This window comes from Neopsephotus bourkii, unplaced genomic scaffold (assembly GCF_033783945.1).
Source record: "Neopsephotus bourkii isolate Nb327-2 ecotype Australia unplaced genomic scaffold, CSIRO-AGI_Nbou_v1 NB_1589, whole genome shotgun sequence".
In the NCBI taxonomy this organism is placed as follows: domain Eukaryota; kingdom Metazoa; phylum Chordata; class Aves; order Psittaciformes; family Psittacidae; genus Neopsephotus; species Neopsephotus bourkii.
In genome coordinates this window covers 896712-916775 of record NW_026902065.1, presented here as the reverse complement: position 1 = coordinate 916775, position 20064 = coordinate 896712, and the positions used below count along the sequence as shown (strand labels likewise).

Sequence of the window (20064 nt, the reverse complement as noted above, 5' to 3'; positions counted from 1 at the left end):
CAGCTATGACTGCCTGGCACTTGGATTAGTAAAGATAAGGGCTGTTAGGTCACAGAGTCTGACTTCCTGTACTTTACAGACCTATATATACATTTCACTCATTTATTCCTGTAATTAGTCCAATAATTCAGGATTATCCAAAGTGTAAAGTAAGTGGTGTAGCAAGGCAGCTAGTCTTGATTTGAAGACCTCAAAAGATAATGGGCTGGTGATTTGCTTGGGTTCATTTTTGAGGGGTGATTAATTACTCTCACTGTTAAATCTTTATGCCAAACTCCTCATATGAATCTGGCCACTTTCTGCTCACAGACATAGGTTCTTACTTTAATTTTCTACGCTGGATTAAAGATTCTTTTTGCAGCTGCTATTTACTCCTCAGGAACATATTTGTAACCTGTATTCAAGACACATGTCAAGAAGTTTGCAGGCAACTCACTGATAAACATTTTGTTCAGCTCTTAAATAATTTCAGTTGCTGTTTTCCATGCCAATTTTTAAGTCTTTCTTCTTCTTTTATATATACGAACACCAGTCCAAGATGTCATTCTCAGGAATTAATTGCAGGAGAATTTTCAAGTCAGTTTCCAGTGTTTGAAACTAAGAGTGCCAAAAATTGAGGGACACAACATTAATTCCTACAGAGAAGTGTGATTTAAAGGATTTTCTCAGAATTTCACTTGGATTTTTCAGCACAGTTAGGGAGAGAATCCAGTTCACTAAGATGCCTTTCAGCTGCCTTAATCATCAAAGTGCCCTTTCTTTTTCCGCTACACTCTGACTCATAATTTATGCATTTTCCAACTTTTGGAAGAAATGAAGCAGGGGTCCTGAAAACAACCTCCTCCTGAAGTCCGGATTTAGCCTCAGAGCAGATCTACCTGGTGGACCCTTCTGAAGGGGAACAGTGGAAAAAATAACTCACAGTCACATAATTAAAGTCTGATTCATAATGCTTATGTACAAGGAAGGAAAATGAAGGCTGTTTCCTAAAGTTTGGGTGCTTAACTTTTTGACCTTATTAAGGTTCTTTTTAGATGCTATATGGGCATGGTGGTTCCTAGGCTTACCACAAAGTAAACTGGAAAAAAATCCCTCTGGCAGCTGTATATTGGCACACACATGACTCACCAAGGTTGGCCCTTTGACCTGCACTTCATGAAGAGCAGGCATGTGTTTGCATTCATCACTTGTGGCCATACGGATGTCTTCCCAAATATTAGGAGAGAACTGATAACACTCAGGACATTTAAAATCCATGCTGGGCTCTGAAAGGAAAAGGTCACAGTGGAGACAGGCTTTCCTTCCCCATTCCCTCCAATTCATCTATCTTCATGCTGGTTCTGTCCTATCCTGGCTCATTAGGCAAGTCCCATTCTCGTTGTGGGTTTTAATCTCTGTCCTATTCTTCCCTGTCCTGAACATTCTGCCCACTGAGTCCCAGTGTTTGTCACCAGTGCCACTGGGCTTGGCTGTCCGGTGCTTTTATCCCTGGCTCTGTGTCCGTGCTCTCTCGTCTCCCTGCCAATACTCTGCCTTTCTGCTTATTTCTTCTTTCAGACTTTATTCCCAGACTCTTGGTTCATTCACAGTGTACCCCCTTATTTCAAATTCTCCCTCCAGCCCATCCCAGTTCTGTTTGCACCTTGATCCCTGTGAGATATCTGCCTACCATATGATACTTCTCCACACCCTGCTCTTCCTTGGTCCATAGCTCCTTGCCCAGCCACTCCTTACCTTCCTATTTGCTGCACATCAGATTGCATCTGTGCTGTATCTCCACACAGACTTTTTGTCCCCCTATATTCTGCTTTTGGTTCCTATCCTTATTCTTAGACAGCCAGACCTTTACTTCTAGTTTCTCTCTTCCACAGCAGTCTCCAATCCCAGTGTCATTGCCTGATTTTCCTTTGCTCCCTGTCTAAATCCAGGACCACATCCCCTTAGCTTTTAATGACTATAAACAGGTATTTGTCTGCATGACAACACATACCATTTTGTAAACATAAGGTAGTTTATTTGCCTTCTATTGAATATTAAATGGCCATGAATTACTCCACCCCTCATTTTTGCAGAGTAAGAATGAATAGGAATAATTGCTGCATATCAGGTCACACAAAGTAATTTGCTTCCCTATATTTGTTTGTTCATGTTTCCACACCCACAGACTCCCTTGTTTCAGTTCAGTAGTTACAGGACCTGAGACTTGGAATTGCAGGGGAAGATCTTGGTGAGCCTCTGCACTTCAGCAACCTGCTCAGTGCAGGCTGATGCTTTGCTAGGCTTAGGGTAGATCTTTGGCAACACTGTGCTTAGCAGGTGCTAACTGCAGGTACCAGAACTTTGAAACTTGACCAGATTTGGCCAAATTTTCATTAGGATGAAGAAATCAAAGGATTGGTGCATTTCACTAGCTTTTTTCATAGCTGGAGCTGTCAGTTTCCTAAAGAAGCAGTAAGAGGTGTTCTTCACCATGAGCAAACCAACAACTCTTCCTTTGCTTGTGTGTGTGAAAGCGTATGTAAGGGTTGTTTAGCCTCCCGGTTTACCTGTAATTCTCCCTATATTCTTCTCAAGGGAGGCACTCAGAGTGGAATATTCCAGCCTTGAACGGTCACTGGAAAGGAAATTTGTCAAAAGGTAAACAAGTATGTTTTAAGTTGTAGGCAGCCCGAATATCACCACTCCTCTGACAATGCTGCAGTGTTACAAAACACTGTGATCGGCCCAGAGACCTGATAGCGTGTCTGCATGGACATGAAACCAGCTCACAGGAGATGTTCTTAAACATATGTATCATTCAAAGTGTGTGTGTATATACATATACACTTTACGTACTGCAGTCTGCTGGAAACAACGAATAGTAACTGTATCCATAAAGTCACCAACAGAAACACTTGTGATCTTAATAATAATAATAATAACAACAACAACAACAACATGCCTGAGTATGAAACATTCTGCATATATGATGCAAGCCCAGGACTGCTTTCAAGCATGCAGTTAGACAGACTAATATATATTAGCCTAGCATAAAGCTGGGCTGGGTGATAGGAAACATATGTTTCTTGGTACTTGTGGTTGCACAATGGTATAAAAAGAGTCCTGACATTCTATAGGTCTCTGGACAATTCTGCTATTGATGTGTTGTGAGTCACTGCAAACAGACCATCGTATGTTTCTGAATCACTTCCTGCTTGAGGGGTTCCTCCACTTCTTCCAGAGATTGTATGCTGGGGAGGAATTCAGTGGGCTAAAACCCTGGAGTCCCATTCTGAATACTTTCCCTTTCCCTTCCTTTCTGTGCAGCTGAATGACTCAGAGGGGGGATGACACCTTGAACCGCTGTCCCTATTCCCTTAGTGGGATGGGACAGCCCTATGGGGACTCCAGAAGGAAATTTAATTATATGTTTTATTTTAAGGACATCCCTTTAGTTTTGCTTTGATTTAATTTTTGCTGTTGGCAATTTGAGGTTTATAGGGTTTGGGCCAGGGAAGGGGTTTGGTAGTTAGAAGCTATGCTCTGATAAAATAAAGGATGTTTCAGCTATTTTCAATACAATTGCAACGCTTTGTCTCTCTGCCCCAAAAGTGTTAAGGCCCAGATCACAGAAAGGGTCAGTAGATATGTAAGTATGCCTGAGGCCTAATTAACTTGACAATTATTAATGCTTGTAACTAGCTGCATTGAGATTCCTGGGACGTTCACAGGTGCTTCTGTTGGGTCTGCGCTGTTGATTTGTTGGTATTCTGATAACACAGGAGACTGCAATCCTAGCAGAAGATAGCAGGGAGACCATTACAAAATGAAAAGTCTTGTGTGATTGGAATTTCCCAATAGTACTGCTCTACATAAAAAGTAATGTCAATAGACTTTTTTAATGTATTTTCACAGAGAAAAGCATCTCTGTTTAAGGGAAATGAAGTATTCTCCTACTATTTAGAATGCTCCTGCTTTCATTTGACATTTCCACTAGAAAAAGCTGTCTTGATGACATTTTTTTTCACAAAAAGATAAGCCATTGTGAATTGCAGAAACCTTGCATTTCAAGTACTTTTTGGTTTGTTTTTCCCAAGCTATACTGGACTGATACATGATCTTTTGGCAAATCTGTATTGTGATGAAAGTACAATCAGTTTCTGAGTAATTGCAAAATTATTTTGACTTCAAGAGATGCTTATCCTGAATGCCAGCTGATGCAGTACTTTCTCACTTAACAGCAGTAAACAGTATTCCTGAATGAGCTGTACTTGTTGTTCAGAAATCATTTAGAGCGATCATATCTGAAGGAGGTGTGCTTTACTGGGGCCTGATTTCCTCCTGTCCATCAATGCATAACATGGGCCTGGGAGTAAGGTAGTTGCTGCTGCCTCTTGCTTTTAGAAAGCCCCTTAAATGTACAGTTCTCCATATGCATCTTTGCCAGAAAAAGTAACATAGAACACCAGATACACGTGTACAGTTACAGCACACTAACATTATCTATGTACGCTGTATGTAACACTACCAGGTACAGTAGTGTTGCATGGACCTTCCCAAGATCCCCATCAGTGCAAAAAACACCAGCACAGTTACTGATGGGCACTTCTGAGTTTGTTATTTCTATTGCCATAATCTAGGATCCAGCTTCCCCAGCCAGCTCATCCACTGCCTCAGATATTCCTGAGCAAAATAACTGGCTTTGTGATCTTCATCTCTGTCACTTTCCAAAACTGGAGAAGTTGCCTATGTTTCCAGAGACTGAATTTCCATTTGTTACAACCTCATGAATTCAAGACTGCCATTTCAGATCTCACTACTGTTTGCAGCTGTAAGAGTGGATGGTTCCAGGACCTTAGTTCTTACAGGTTTGGTTTATGCCATCCCTTTCTTTGTAGATGTGTCTGCCTTTGGTGTCATCGGTTTCTAACACTGTAGGCATTCTTACTTCTTCACATTTTTGCTGAAGGAAACTTTTTGTAGCTGGGAAAACCACTCAATCCTGTAGTTTAACAATGCTAAATGCAGATCTTGGTTAACCTCTTCAGTCTTTTCAGTGGGTGGTTTCTTATTTTGATATTGCTTTCTACCAACCTGTGGTACTGAGTGCAAATTTGGACTGGTAGCAAAATGTCTTGCACTGCGTTCACCACAAACTGCTTAAACTCAGATCCACTAAACTGTGGCTTAGTGTGTTAACCATTAAACTGTGTTAGCCATTAGCTGTGTCAGACAATTAGAGCCAGCAAAAACGGAGGTGATCACCTTTATTACTGTCTAATAAGGCTGCCTCTGAAATAAATACCTCATTTCTCCACCATAAAGAAATCAGCTGACCAACTGTTCCCATACCATGGGAGTTTTCACTTGACTGGCCTGTACTTTCAGTATATGTGACAAGCCTTAACAGGTTCTCTTTCCCTTGGAAGATATCCTCAAACCCGTTTTCAACTGTTTTGATCTTCTGCCTCTTTGGTGAGTTACCTCTTTAATGAGATGAAGGGAGTGGCATGTTTTTATTCACGGATAACTTTTTTCCCTTGGTGTGATTATAAACTGTACTTCTTCCAATTTGCTAATTGCCCATGAGTTTAGTCACAGCTCTAACAGGAATTAGCTCGCTACAGTAGTCCTGAGCTTCACCTAATTATGGTCAATTGCCTATGGTTTTGCTTTCAATGCTAACATGCTCATTCCTGGCAACACTTCAGCTTGCGCCAACATCTATGTTGAAGGCACAGGCATTTCACTTGCTTTCAAGGATGATAGTGCTTTAATCCTCTGCAGCACTGCTAACCGGTCCCATGAAAAGTCATCTGAGGACATGGTTCTGTTGTCCTCTTTGTCCATGGTGGAGAACCTCTTGGAAAGTGACAGAAATTACTGTGGTTCCTGAAGGTTTTTCCAAATACCAGCCATTGTCCTCACTTGAGTTGTTTGCAGGTCTGTGTGCTACTTTATGGGAACACTCAGTATACCATTCTGCTGCCACTGTCCTGTCTTGTAACAGCCTACATCCTCTGTTGCATGATAGCACTGTCTTATGGAAGTTTTAGTCTGAATTAGGTAACTTCCTTTGGCTGACAAATTTTCCTCCAATAGATTTTGACTGGTGTTTCTCAGGTTCTAAGCATGTTTGCTTTCTTCCTACAGGCTCAGCTCCTCAAAATCAAGGAGCTTGGCTCTTCAAACCCCTAGCAGACCCTAATTCCGCTGCATTTTTGCCTGGTTATTGTACTGTTTAATGGCATATGGTTCACATGTTTCATTTTTATGTGAAAGCCAGTATTCTTCAAATTCTGTGATACAGCATCCTGGTGAACCTCAGATGTCAGGCTTAATTCAAAAGTATTAGAAGCATCCAGTACTTCAGCATCAGCTATTATCAAAAATAAAGCCACCTCCATCTGATGTAGAAGCATTAAGCTGAAGAGTCCCTTTGCATGATTTCCCACAGAGGCCCACGTTCTAGCAGTGGAGGCCAGAAAGACACAGAGCATCCACACTTCCATAAAATCACCACACGTTACTGCCCAGCACCTTAGAGCAAACCAGTTTCCTTCTTTTCCTTGGACCCCGCTATCTCTTGGCAGACAACAAAGCCCTACTGAAACTGGCTCAAATTACTCTCCATACTCCCAGAGGGCACCAGCTCCTGTGAGGTGAGGACTTCATTCTTCCAGTCAGAGCATTCTCTTATGGTTTTTTACCTATGGATACCATGGTGTTGCTCAGAATCAATTTAATTCAAGGGCTAGGATTCACCTAACTAAATGTAGACATGTATTCTGTAGATGGATATTTTGTAGGTGTGTATATTTGACCTGGTCACCAGCATCAGTCTTTGTCATCAGTGGGGAGAAATACAGACATTACTGGGGAGCAGCTATTCTCAGCCTGAGGTATGTGTCTGGACAAATCAGGCTCTGAAACCTCCAGTTTCTCTCCACTGATTGTAAGGTTTGTCCAGACTGGCTGCTGCAGAGGTAAAAGTGAGATTCACAGGAGTCTAGTGTTAGGTGAGAAGTATCTCACTGAAGGAGTGTGACAGAGGTCTGCTTTGTTCAGTCTCTCATTGCCAACTCTTCAGCAGAGAGCAACATACACCTGGGCACAGGAATGGGATCTATCCAGACCTTATGAAGGTCTTCAAGCTTTGATCATGGAAGGAAAGTAGTTTCTCCTGGAAAAGGATGCAGTAGCTGGAAGGATGCAGCCGCCAGGTTCCAGTTTGCTAAGTTTCTGCTTCAAAGTGCCATCTTAGACATAATGCTGGGTGCATCAAATACTGACATTTTCTTCACAGACAAGAAAATGCATAAAAATTCCCAGTGAAAAACATGGTTTGTGCCATACTGGTAGCAATGTCACAGGAAGAGAGTGTTGTGCCATTTCAGCTCTGTAGACAAAAAACGGGTCTGCCAAATTTTCTAGTTTTACTGTGACTGTGGGAAAAGAGATGCAGAAGAGACCCCAAGATAGTAAAGGCTGATCTACATACAAAATACGCACCGAGCAGACTTGCAGTTGTTCAGCATGTGCTCAGGGCTGACCAGGAGATACATAATCCTTCTAGCATAGCACCGAGCTCCAGCTGGTATATTCTCATGAGCAGAGGTAGTTGCCTCAGGCTTAGTACTCTGCTGTCAGGGGTGGTGATGTTACTGTGATCCGGGAGGGGTGCAGAGTGCAGACATGCGGCTGCACTTGCATCATGCATTGCCAAGAGCGGTTACCACAAAAGCTGTTTGCCTTTTGACCTTCCCTGTGAGTCTGTGCTGACCAGAGCTACATGGCCCTTGGCTGGTAAGCAGGCCTTGCAAAATAATCTCTTGTTTGCCTGTGAACACCATCCCCATTGATCAGTTTCCAGCTGGCTTATATTGATTTAGTTTAATTCAATGCAAGTGTTTTGCATGTAGAAAAGGCTCCATCAATGTTCCCATGAGGTCTAAGTCAGTTCCTCTGTCTCTCTTTAAATCCTATTGTCACTCATATGTAGCTTCCCTACACTCAGTACATGCCTATTCTTGGGGGGGAGCAATTGCCAGGGGCTTAATTTTAGAGAGGAATGCTCACCCTGCTCTCTGGGAATGAAGCCTGGTGTAGCCAACTTCAAAGACTACACAGATCGTTGTTGAGCTTAGAAGACATCTTCCCCTTTACTGGGATTTGCTATTGTATCTCTTTTGCTCTCATCTTCCCTTTCAGGGCATGAGAGGCCTCAGGTGCTTTCCAGAGTCCTTCCATCTTTGGACGCTTTCAAATGCACTTAGTGCTCTGCCTCTTGCACTGAACATCACTGAGCTGACTGAGAATGCAGTGGATTTAATGGGATCTGTTCTTAAAGAATCCATCATTTGGCTCTTCTGTTTACACAGAGCCCTGGCATTCAGGCAGCACAGACCTAAAAGAAGGGTTATTTTTAATTCCAATAAGCACAGAAGGAGAGAGTTCTTTGCCTTCTCCCTTCACATCACATCACAATTTTAATCCTAACGAAGGACTTCACACCAAAGATAATAAAGGGACGAACTATTTTTCCCGTGTGTCTGTTATTTTTCTGACAGACATATGCGTTTGTTTATTTCTAGGTTATAAAATGCAATTATCATGTTCTCTGAAGTACACATGTAAAATTAAAAACATGTTGAGTCAACTTGCTGCTTAATTCATGTTAATTAAACTATTCAATGGGAAGGATGTTCCTGGTTAGGTTGCTTCAGTGGGATCTGGATTTTATTCCTGGCTCTGCCACAGATGCCTGTTTGATTCATGGCAAGTCACTTAATCTCCCAGTTTTTCAGTTCTTCATTTCCAAAATGAAGATGATTCTCCTTCATCTTGTCTGCTTTGACTGTAAAGGCTTGAAGCAGGGTACATTTAGCACACCATTCAGCATAGTATATTCTAAATTTAATTTATAATTGTACATATTGATTAAGTCATTTTGTCTCCAAGAAAAAACAACCAGTGCAAGTCCTTCCCACTGCATGGGTTTGAAAACAAATATACTTTCCACCAAAGCCAAACAGGCAAAAAGTCAGAGGTCTGCCAGATCATGCTCATAACTGAGTTTTCATCAATGGGAATCTGCTGATCTCGGGTTTCCAAACCCTAGGCTTTTATTCTGGAAGTCGAGAACTCACCTTGAAGAAGAGCTCAGCTCTTTCATTGTATTCTTAAGCTTTGCCTAGGATAAGGAGTGTGTGGAATCTCATCAGGTGTTTTACTACAGATCATGTCCAGGCCTGTGGGTTAGGTAAGACAGAAACTCCGGCTTGAGCACACTTGGCCAGCACGCCTGGGTAAACTCAACCTCATGTGAATGGCTGAAGAACATACTTCACTGTGATGGCTCCTCACATCTCCATCTGTGAAATAATCAGTCTCAGAGTAGGCTACACCCTGCTAACAGGATCTACCCCTGATTAACCAGGTAACTACTTAGGAGCAGTGATGATTTCCTATCGCAACTTGACGTAAACTCATTTCTGCTGACCATCTTCCCATTACACCCGCACATGTCTGCTTTCCTGTTTATTCACCAGTTGTGTTTGCCTGGATGTTTGCCTTATGGTTTTGTACAATGCCCAGAACACTGAAGACCTCATCCTCAAGCTGGGAGCCCTGGAGGAGCAGATACCAGAGGAGATGGCCTCTGTTTTCAGTCAGTGATGGCTATAGCTGAATCATGTTCTTAAACTGATCAGCTCTACTAAACCCGAGATCTAAGCCCTTTCTTCATATCTGGGATATCAGGCTATATTTGCAGTAAAGAGGGTGAGTGGGAGCTAATGCATGGTGGAATTACACTGTTACTTTATTACCTGACAGAACTCAGCCAGAGTGCTTTTTCAAAGATACCTGTGGTCAGACTAAGACACATACAATAGATCACAGTATGTTTGGGGCTTAATTCCTTCCTGCCCCAGAGCAGTGTAAAGGTTAGGTGAGCCCTACAGCTTTCCTATATGCACAAAGTCCCAATGTAGGCGGACTTCTACCATCCTACAACTCCTTTCTTCACTTGGTATACATCATACCATCCTTTGTAAATGCAAATGAGACACATCTAACATGAGGTTCACTATATGAGCTCAGGCTGTCATGTCACAGAAGAGTCCCAGCCTAGCACTGCTGCCAAAACACACATGAATTTCAGGGCCCATACTCCAAATGGACTTCAGCTAAATTATATACTTTCCATAGCCAACCTGGCAGCAAGACCCAGACCCCAGGCATGACCCAAAGGACCAGAATAGCCATTCTCCTGTGGCTTGTCTGATCATGGTCACGGAGAGGTGTTGGTGAGAATAGCAGTAGCAGTAAGTTTTCTCAATGTCACCTGGAGTCAGTAAAAACCCCACTCATTATAAAAATTTCATGCAGAGTCTAAGTTTGCCCTTCTCATTGCTGAATTCATTTGCCCAACAACATTGTAGGCTGCATGATGCAACTCACCCTGCTCATGAGCAACATAATCTCCCTTGGGAGAAAAGTTGTGGCCACAAGCTAACACTCCTGAGACAGATCAGACTAATGAGCCTGAAACAGAGGTCACTGAAGTTCAGAGCTGGTTCACTTTGCACCTGGGTTTTTAATTCTTCACGTCTCTGGTTCCCATCAATGAGCTATAAGCAAAGGAGTGCAGTAGGAACCAAGGATCAGAGTGTTCTTGGGTGTCTGCCTCCCATAACACTCACATTGAATTAAAACAAATAGCCTCTGCTTCACCCTGTTTAGCCAGCTCACTTGCAATTCACACCTATCCCATACAGCCGTTTCCGTTTTCATTTCTTCTGCCCGATTCACTGAAAAATTCTTCCTCCCTCTTTCCGTAAACTCAGCAGCTTGTTTCTGTTGAAGTTAAAAGTCAGATGTTAACTTAGATGGTGATTAATGCCTTGAAAAGGTCAGCTTTGAATCTCACTGCCAAGTTCACCCATCTCTCTGGGCAACTCCTTATACCTCTTCTCTTCCCTTCATAACATATTTGTAGTTGAACATAATTAAAACTGACATGCTACTTTACATCTTGAAAGCATAGTAGTTGTAATCTCACTTTTGGGTGTTGGGAAATGTTTTGAGGCTGGGCTTAGAGAAGAAGAACCTCTTTAATCCACCTCTCACACGAACTGCTTGCACTCTGAAAACCTGATCTCTGACTGTCTGTCTAGTGCTGTGTACCACCAAACCACCTCTCCAAGCAGCTTGGTGGACCTGAAGGATTGAATTCAATCTAATTATTGTCATCTATTGGTGGGGTCACGGAAGGACCACAGCAAATTTTACAAACAAACTAAAGGGTCCTCATTCTCCCTCACTCCCAAGCTGGGGCAGTCTTTGTAAGCTTGGACAAATAATCTCACCACTTTGAAGACTAAAGCTGGGTTTGTCACATACTGCACAGCTCAGCTTGTCACGGTTCTGTCTGGGCTTCTGTATGTGCAGTGTCGCCAAAGAAGCACCTCTGCTGTGCATCAAGAGATGCAAAGTAACCCTTTTGATAGGTAATATTTAGGGAATTTGATCTTGGAGCCTCTCGCATGGAGAAATATATTAGGAGCAAGCGCATTTCGCCTGTGAGTGTTTTTGTTTTCTTGTTCCTTTTGAAGTAAAGGAGGAAATGTGGGAACTATTTCTAAATTACCCATGCAGCAGAGTGACAGAAGAAACCCAGAAACAGATAAAGACCAACAGCTGGAACACATTGTGGTACAAGGAAGCAATTAGCCTATGGCTTAAAAGAATGAAATCACATATAGAAATTATGTGGGTCCCCTAGCATTACTTTGGCAAACTGGAAACTCTGGGGCAAAGGAGGCTCATGGTCCCAGGCCAACGCTGGTGTGGTAGGGAGTTGTGCTGCCCAAGAGGGAAGAGTTCCAGCCTTTCCTTAACGGTCTCATATGAGAGCTTGCAGATGTGGGAGAAGAGATGAGAAGGAGGAAGGAGTCAGCCACTTCCACTCTCTCTGAGCTTTCCCAGCACTGCTCCAAGTTCCCGGAAGAGCTTGCTTTTCCCTTCCCTGGGGATGCCCTGAGGTAGCCTTTGGTCCATCTACCTCTGGGAGCTTGCATCATAAACGGGTGACTGACTGCAAACCTCTCAGCTGCTCTCCTACTTTTGGTCAGCCACAACTTCGGGCACAAAAGGCCATCCTCATAAGGATTGCTTAAAAGTTACATCATCAAGCAATAAACCAGTGAAAATACCTCAGGGTGGGAGAGGAATTTGAGATAAATGTTCTTTACCAGGCATTGCAAAAGAAACCATAGCCTCATCAGAATGAATAAGCTAACTCTCATCACCTCAGTGTGGCCAGGCCTTCAGTCTTTACGTGTGGGATGCCATGCTGCTATAGTGATGAGTTCGGGATAGCTTTCACTGCATGAAGTCAGACAGCTGGATTGATGGTTGTAATCAAATTTCCTGCTTCAGTTACAGTTTTACCATCGAAAGCCTCAATTTATTCAGCAGTCATACTAATAGTGGAATTTGTTTCAGGAGGGACCCCATTTTCCACTCCTAGTTTCTGAGAGCTGGTTAATCCTTTCATGGGACAGGGTTCGTATATCATGCCTCATAAAATCCCTATATGAGGATTTAGGAAGAAAGGATGGGATTTGTCGTAAGTACTCCATGAGCGTGTCTTCATAGCAGGCACAGAGATAGCCAACCAGATGGCTTCACCCCATTAACTTCTCACAGGTGGAGACCAAGGTCCAAAAATACACAGCAGTCAGATCAATCTGTGCTAATCTCCCTCTTCCTCCCTAGAAAGGTCTGGGAACAGAAACACCCAAGCTGTCCCTGCAAAAGCCATTTCATCCAGCTCTACATTTCATAGCTCCAAACAGGTGAGCCTGCACCATGATGTGCTTTGTGAGCCTATCAGCCCAGAGGACCTCCATTCAGTGTCCCTGTCTCGCCGTGCAGTGGACATGTCAGCCCCAGTCGCACTGAGGTTATGGAAAAACCCACTTCATACAAAGGGCCACAGCAGCGTTTGTGCTATTGGGATCCCTTCCCACCAAGGACTAGCGCTAGCCCTGTGTGGTGCAGGATCAGTTTAAAATAACTTCACTTTGAGCGCCCCATGGAAATCCCCTGCCAGTCACCCTCCTCACGTGCTTTTTGTTCTGAGAATCAACAGGCCTCAAAGAGCAGCCTCAGAAGAGGCCACATCTGTACAGAGTTTGCTTTCATCCCCACAAGGGTTCCCAAACAATGCCAGTGCCAGCCGGAGGTTTGCTGAATGGTATGAGAACCAAAGCCTTTCTTTGCTTTCTGTTCATCCATTAAAACCTTGTGAGTCAAAATTAAGAGGACAGGAGTGGGAGCGTTTGGAGGCTGTGGTTTCTCACAAATGCCTAAAGCTAAGTACTAATGAGAAAGTTTCAAAAAAAAAAAAAAAGGAAAAGTCTGCAACCCATCACCACAGCAATGGCACAATTAGAGACAAATCCAGTGTGCGCTGCTTTACATTTATGATGCAGACAAACTAATTTAGCTAATTAGGGCTGTCTACAAAGCACATATGAAATAGTACTCTGTCCTGAAGTCCAGTATCAGAGATTCCTGCTACTGAAGCCCGCAAGTGTAGGGACACGCAGCCTAAACACCTGCTACTGTCTGAGCATGGAATTAGCTGAGCCACCTCTGCACAGCAAATGTTGAACATTTTCTTCATTGTCCACCCACAACTCATGTGTGAAACCCCATCAGCTGAGAAGCCCGCAAGGAGAAGTGTAAACATAACTCCCTTTGAGTTCAGAGTTTGAGAAACAAAGCCAAGAATAAGTGAAAAGCTCCGTTGGCTTCTCCCGCTTGAGACTAGGTTGTATCTCACAGGTTTTGAGTAGCCCTAAGCAGGTTAAGGTGTGATTTAGCTTCGAGAGAGGAAACATTTTGTCTTTGTCAGTGCAGACTTCTGATGTTGTTTGAAAGGAGCTCCTACTTTGCTGAAGTTTGCTCTATATATTTTGATAGCAACTCTTTGTGCAGCACAGAAGCCCTGAGCTTCTAGAGAATTTCAGCTGCTGTGTTTCCAAGGTGAGGGCAGTATCTCCATGTTAAGTCCAGGACATCTCTAAAAGACTTCAGCAACCAGTTTTGGAAAGTAACTTAATGCCATAAAGTCTGATAGGAAGAAAAGAAGTAGAATTATTAAGGAAACAAGTACCAGTCTTCATAGACTAGTTTCAGACTTTGCCTCTGAATGAGCCTAGTGCTCATGCAGCAATGGAAGGACAACGCACTGGGTGACAACTAGATAGCATAGGCAACTGGTACCTCCACTTCTCTTGCCTCACCCTCTGTGCCCAATACTGCCTCCAGCCAGAGTGCCAAGCTTGAGCTCCCCTGTGAGCCCAATGCCCTTCTTTCGGGCATATGCCCATTTACCTCCATATGGGTTTCTGCCCATCTTCCGAAATCCTACCTGGATCCCATGACAGCCTCAGTAATGTGCCTGGGAAAGAAACAAATACTTTCCTCTACTGGGCGTGGACCAGCTCACTCACATTTGTCTCATTTATCCCAGAGAAATGGAGATATTGCCTCACAGATGAAATCAGCTCAGGTCTCCACCTCTTTTTCCAGTAAAGGGCGAACCCTTTCTCTCTAGACAAAACAGAAGGAGTGGGCTCACGGAGACCACAGCATCCTTTGCTCCTCCAGGCTTGCCCAAGCAAAAGAAGAGGGTCTATGTGTTACTCCAAAAGGAATTTCTCTGCTTCCTGCCGCTTGCCATTCCTGGCCGCTGCAGCCTGCATACGATACATCAATGTGTATGCTCAGCAGGGAAAAAATGCCACTGACTGAGGTGGTGGTTGAGAGATGAAAAAGGCTGATCCACACAGTGGTTTCTTCTGTCTTCCTCTAAATGTGTTCACTTCAGGAGCCCCTTTCTCATTAGAGCCAGAAAATATGTAAACAGAAACCAATCCCTGCTGAAAATAACCCTGCTTATGTCCTGTATGGAGCCTGCTTGACTCTCCTGCTGGGTTTGACTCTTAATGACAAACTAGGTTGTTACTAGTTGAAGTTTTCATATAGGATAGTTGCACATGACACCCACTGTACACATTTCTTCCATTTCATCAGAAGCTTGGACGGCTTTAGCAAACAGGTGGAGCAGGGTTGTGCCTTATCTCATGGAATAAGCCACAAGAGGGAGACAGATACCCATGTGGTGCCATTGGGGGCTCATGCCCTTAATGCTTGGGTCGGAAAAGGTTTTCTCAGCTCTTGAGAGCTTTCAAGGTTTCAGATTCTTTCCCTAACCTAAAGTCAAAATCTCAAAAAGCCTCAAGAATGAAGCATGGAGAAATAAAATACATGCCAAAAAAACTTCCCCTTTGCAGTTTGAAAGTGTTTAATTTCCCTTTTGGATTAAAAAAGAGAAGATAATTGTTGCTCATTCACAGACTCATTGAAACATGACACTTTCAGCTTTCAAAATATGGAGTCTTTGGAACCTCATTTTCTTCCCCAAGCAACTGCTGATTTCAGCAAGATGGTGAAATAGAGCCCTTCCTACAGTTTTTGGCTCCTACCAAGAACATGTAATTTGGAAGTTCCTAAGAAATCTCAAGAGACACAGAGCTAATTCAATCATAGGATACAATTGCTGCCTTTCATGTCCTCAGTCTCTTTGACATGGGTCAAAAATTAGTCTGGAAACACACAGAAGATTTTTATCTGGAGAAAGAAACTAAAAACTGTAGCACAAGAATGAGGATATAAGAAAAACAAGGCTCATACTTGGGCCCCACCTGCTCTAGCTGCATACAAAAGATGCCACAACTTCAGGGTTCAGAAGAGCTGCTGCCAGTGTTCAACTCCATGTACAGCCTATGGAGGAGGTAGGTCCATGGAACAGGGCTTTGGAGACACTCCCCACATATATGTCCCAGAGCACAAAAAGTAGGGTATGTATATCTCACTGACAGGCCACATTAGTGAAATGTTTGAATTCCTGCATGAGCCCAAGGACTCAAAATGCTGAAAATAGGATCTGCCTGTAAAACAGGACAAACTGGGCCCACAGCATAAACATTTCTCATGTGAGAGAGTCAGTGGACAAAAGAAATGGGGTGGAAGTATCTGGGCTGTAGGTGAAGAATACACCTACTATGAATTCAGTCTGAAAAAGACATTCAGTAGAAATTATTATAAGGGAATGGTGTGACGTATGGCTGCATGTCACAGTCCATCCATCTCTACAACTGAAATAAAACACTAACGTAAAAGCACACAATCATAGGGCATAATATGAGATAGAAACTACTCTTCTGCTCAACCCTATATGACTGACTGAGGCTACATTAACAGCAGCAAAGCATACAGTGCCAGTTCTCTGGCAAATGTGGCATGGAACAATCCCAGGTGTGCTATCAATCTCTTCTAGCTTCCAGACTGTCCTATAGGGTACAGCTGCAGACTTATGCTGGTTTCCATATTGTGCTTTGGAATAGTTCGGGAGAAGGCTATTTGGCTTGACATAGAATATGCCAGAGATCAATCTAACAGTTTAATAGGATATTCAACTCAGGGTTGTTTTCCTTGCTATGTCATTGCTCTGTTTACTTGTATAGATGTAGCCTGAGATGCCAGCTACGGGGTGACACTTCCCATATTCCCCCTACTTCTTTATGTCCAAAGTTCCTTATGCTCTGGAGCATTAATCAGTATTACTAGCTGTGCTTTTAAAAAAGGTATAAAAGTAAAGCATGGATCTTTCAAAAAAAGGCCTACTGTGACTGCCTGGTTCTCTGTGCTACTGTTTCTATAGCTCTGAGTGCTGAAGAGTAGCAAGAAGGAAGGAGATGGTGACCCATTGCCCAACAGCTTTTGGGAGCCCAGAGGGTATTTGAAATGTTCCAGTGGCCCATGGTATTCTGTCCCCTGTACCAGGCAACATCCATGGCTCATTGCTTGTTGCCTTCTTCCTGCCAGCATCTGACAAGGCAATGTCAGCCAAGGGCGCTGAGGGCCATTGGCACAATTACAGTAGCATGAGACTTACAAATAAGACATCAGAGCTGTTTCTCGATGAGTGTACTAATAAGCCCAGAGCCCACTTCTCATTTTACACTGACTGCACCACTCTCAAATATGCTACAGAAGGTTGTGAAACCACGATCAAGCCCTTGGAGTCGTGTGTGAATCTCTCCTGAGCTTTGCAGTCAGGCACACGGCTTCACTTTGTGTAAAACCTGGGGCGAAAACAGTATTCACTTTGCCCTTTGGAGACAGGAAAGCGCTTGCAGCAGACTGTGTGGTGAGGTTAGAGACCAGCAGTAACAGGGGAAAGATCAGCTTCCGTGAGACCTAATTACTCCTGTGGTGCCTGTTGCGGAAGGTTGTTTTCCACTGTGAAGTTCAGGGAAGTTCTGTTCCCTCCAAAGAAACCCCATGCTGCTCATTTTGAAACCAGTGAGAATTCAGAGTTTGCCCAAAAAAGAGACAGGGATGCCTTGAGAGTGAAGAGAGAGCTCTGTCGGCCAGCGTCTTGTGAGTGTTAGGGGTTCTTGGAAGAAAGATTGCTTTGGCAATCCAGCATAACTCCATAAAGCGTTTTTCCCCCTCTGTCTCCATCCTGTGTCTTCTACCACAGCTTAGGCACTACAGTTTTCCAAAGGTAACCCATCAAAAGAAAATTTCTAGAGTTCCACACCCTGTCAACATCTGTTGTTGACCGCCTTTCTCTCTGTGGTGTGTTTACATGAGGAAATAAATTTTCAAATTAGAGAAAAACACAGCAAAAAGTACCCAATCTACATCAGGGGAAGAGGAGACTCAAGAGTTTCCTCTTCTCTTCCACTGCACCCTGCCAAAATATATTTAAACCGTTTTCAATGCCCTATTTCTGGCAATGTTCAAGGCCAGGTAGAATGGGGCTTTGAGCAGCTTGGTCTAGTGAAAGGTGTCCATGCCCATGGCAGGGGGTGGAACTGGATGAGCTTTAGGGTCCCTTCCAACCCAAACCATTCTATGATTCAACATAAGGAGGTGGGAGAATGTATTCATTCTCCCAGCAAACAAGAAGAGACAACAGGCTTCCCTGAAGGCAACACTGCAAAGTACTGGCTAAGCAAACACCATGCATGGAGAAATTGAACATTTCTATGTACTCATAACAACCTTTAAAAAAACTTGGCTGTATTTTAAGGTGTGGTGATGGGGATTTATTGACCAGGACTGCTAGATATGTGTGTGAATATAACCATGTGCACAGGCATACACACACACTATATTATTTTCTTTTTTGCTGAGCATCTGGTTGTCTGGATAAGTTCATAGAATTCTCACACTTGAAGCTCCAAGGGAATGAGAGTAATATCAAATGCTCCCACTCTTATCCTCTAAGTGCTGAGGGGGACTTCTGGGAACCCAAAAGCATCCTGTCTCAAATAAAGGAGAAGTTAAGTAACATTAGAGGTGGAATTAATGACAGAAAGTTCCATTTTTGTGCTTAACCCTTTCCACTCACTTCCATGACCTGTTCTAACCACAGCAAGTGTTAGGAGCCCTGAAACATTGGTTTGTGGTTTGTTTACTCAGGGATGTGGGGACTAAGTCATGTTGTTGTTGGGTTTCCTTTTTTGTGTGTGTGTGTTGTGCTTTTTAAAAGCAATGATGGAACCAAAGGATATTTTTTCACCACCCTGAAGGATCTTTGCACCCTAAGACACTGCTGACATCATTTAGTAGCACAATTGATTTATGCCATATCCGCGTTTAGTTATTCACTATGTTCATTCCTATCTGAAGCTGGAGGTTTTAGCTCCAGTGTTAAAAGAAATGAAAAGTCCAGCCATCTAAAACATCTTAAATCTTACCCTTTGGTTTGCTCTCATTCCTGGTCCTCCCATTGCTCTCACAGGTATCCAGGCCTGCAGCTGTGAGGTCCCCTTCAAAGTACTGAATGTTTTCTCTCCCCCCAAAACCTTGAATGAATCGGCAGCCTCATTCTTGCCTCTTCTTTACACCACCTCTAGAGCTTGCCTGCTTGCTAAAAGTTTGGTCTCTGCCCTCATAGAGCTTTGCATAAAGTGTGTTAGCTTATTCCCATTTTACATTACAAGCTTTCTGTACAGACTACTAAAACTACCATGGAGTAAATCATCTACCTCATCCTGAGCACTGATTTCATCACCCAGCTCAATAAAGCTCTGTGAAACTTAACTCATCCTAAAATTACATGCTGTCTTCTCTTTTGCTGAAAGGAGCACTGTTGTGTTCCAGCTGACATCCCATCTATCAGTCACCATACTGCTTCAGGTCCTACTTTGTACAAAGATGTCTTGATCAAGCTGTTACTGAACTCCTCCTTTCACAAGTGTCCCATCATTTTTCTCATCATAACGCCTATGTCCTTCTTCCTTCAGAGACCCTTGAGAATACCTAGTCTTTCTCAGGATTTACTTCATCTGAGCATAGGCCCTCTTTCCCCAGCTAATGATGTTTTCTTCATTGTGCTATAATTATAATACAGTCGTGAATGTGTTTTAAATGTGTGGTTTACAGTCATGTGTATGTTTTAAAGGAACCCATATCACATTTCTTTAATAGAGAAGAGATATTATTTTGTATTTCTTGACACGGTCTCCCACCATTGCTCATTGTATTTCTGATCTGGTAAACAGCAGAGGGGAAGGACTTGTCTGTCATAGTCGTTGGCTACCACAAACCTCCATGGGGCTACAGTATTAATCCACTGAGTGATCCATGCTGCGTGCAGTTGTTCATTACATAAACTCGTGAGTAATTAAGTGAGCAGTAGGGAGTGCTACTTCTCCTCTGTATTTCACTACACAGCTCTGACTTTGCCATGCCTGGCAAGGCTGGCATGCAAGCAGTGTTGAACTTCAGCTCAGATTTTCAGGAAGATAGTTCCATAAACACAATGACATCGTGTCATGACATCATTACTTTCCTGTAGGTTTGAATCAGCTTGCTTACTTTTACAGAAAATTATATATATTCACTGCTCCTCCAACTTGACATCAGGGAAGTGCCACACACAATTGCTTTCAACGTTTAGCTCTCAAGTGCATGAACAACATTCCCATA

The 20064-nt window shown here is 43.1% G+C and overlaps 2 protein-coding genes across 3 annotated transcripts in view; one reads left to right on the top strand and one right to left on the bottom strand.

The window, feature by feature from the left end:
- Nucleotides 1-20064, top strand: part of SYN3 (synapsin III) — a 197070-nt gene that overhangs the window by 139493 nt on the left and 37513 nt on the right. The window lies entirely within an intron of this gene.
- FBXO7 (F-box protein 7) overlaps nt 17892-20064 on the bottom strand; it is a 52289-nt gene continuing 50116 nt past the window's right edge. The window contains exon 11 of the transcript XR_009728268.1: nt 17892-18392. The gene's annotated coding sequence lies outside the window, so the exon portion shown is untranslated. The remainder of the gene's footprint in view (nt 18393-20064) is intronic.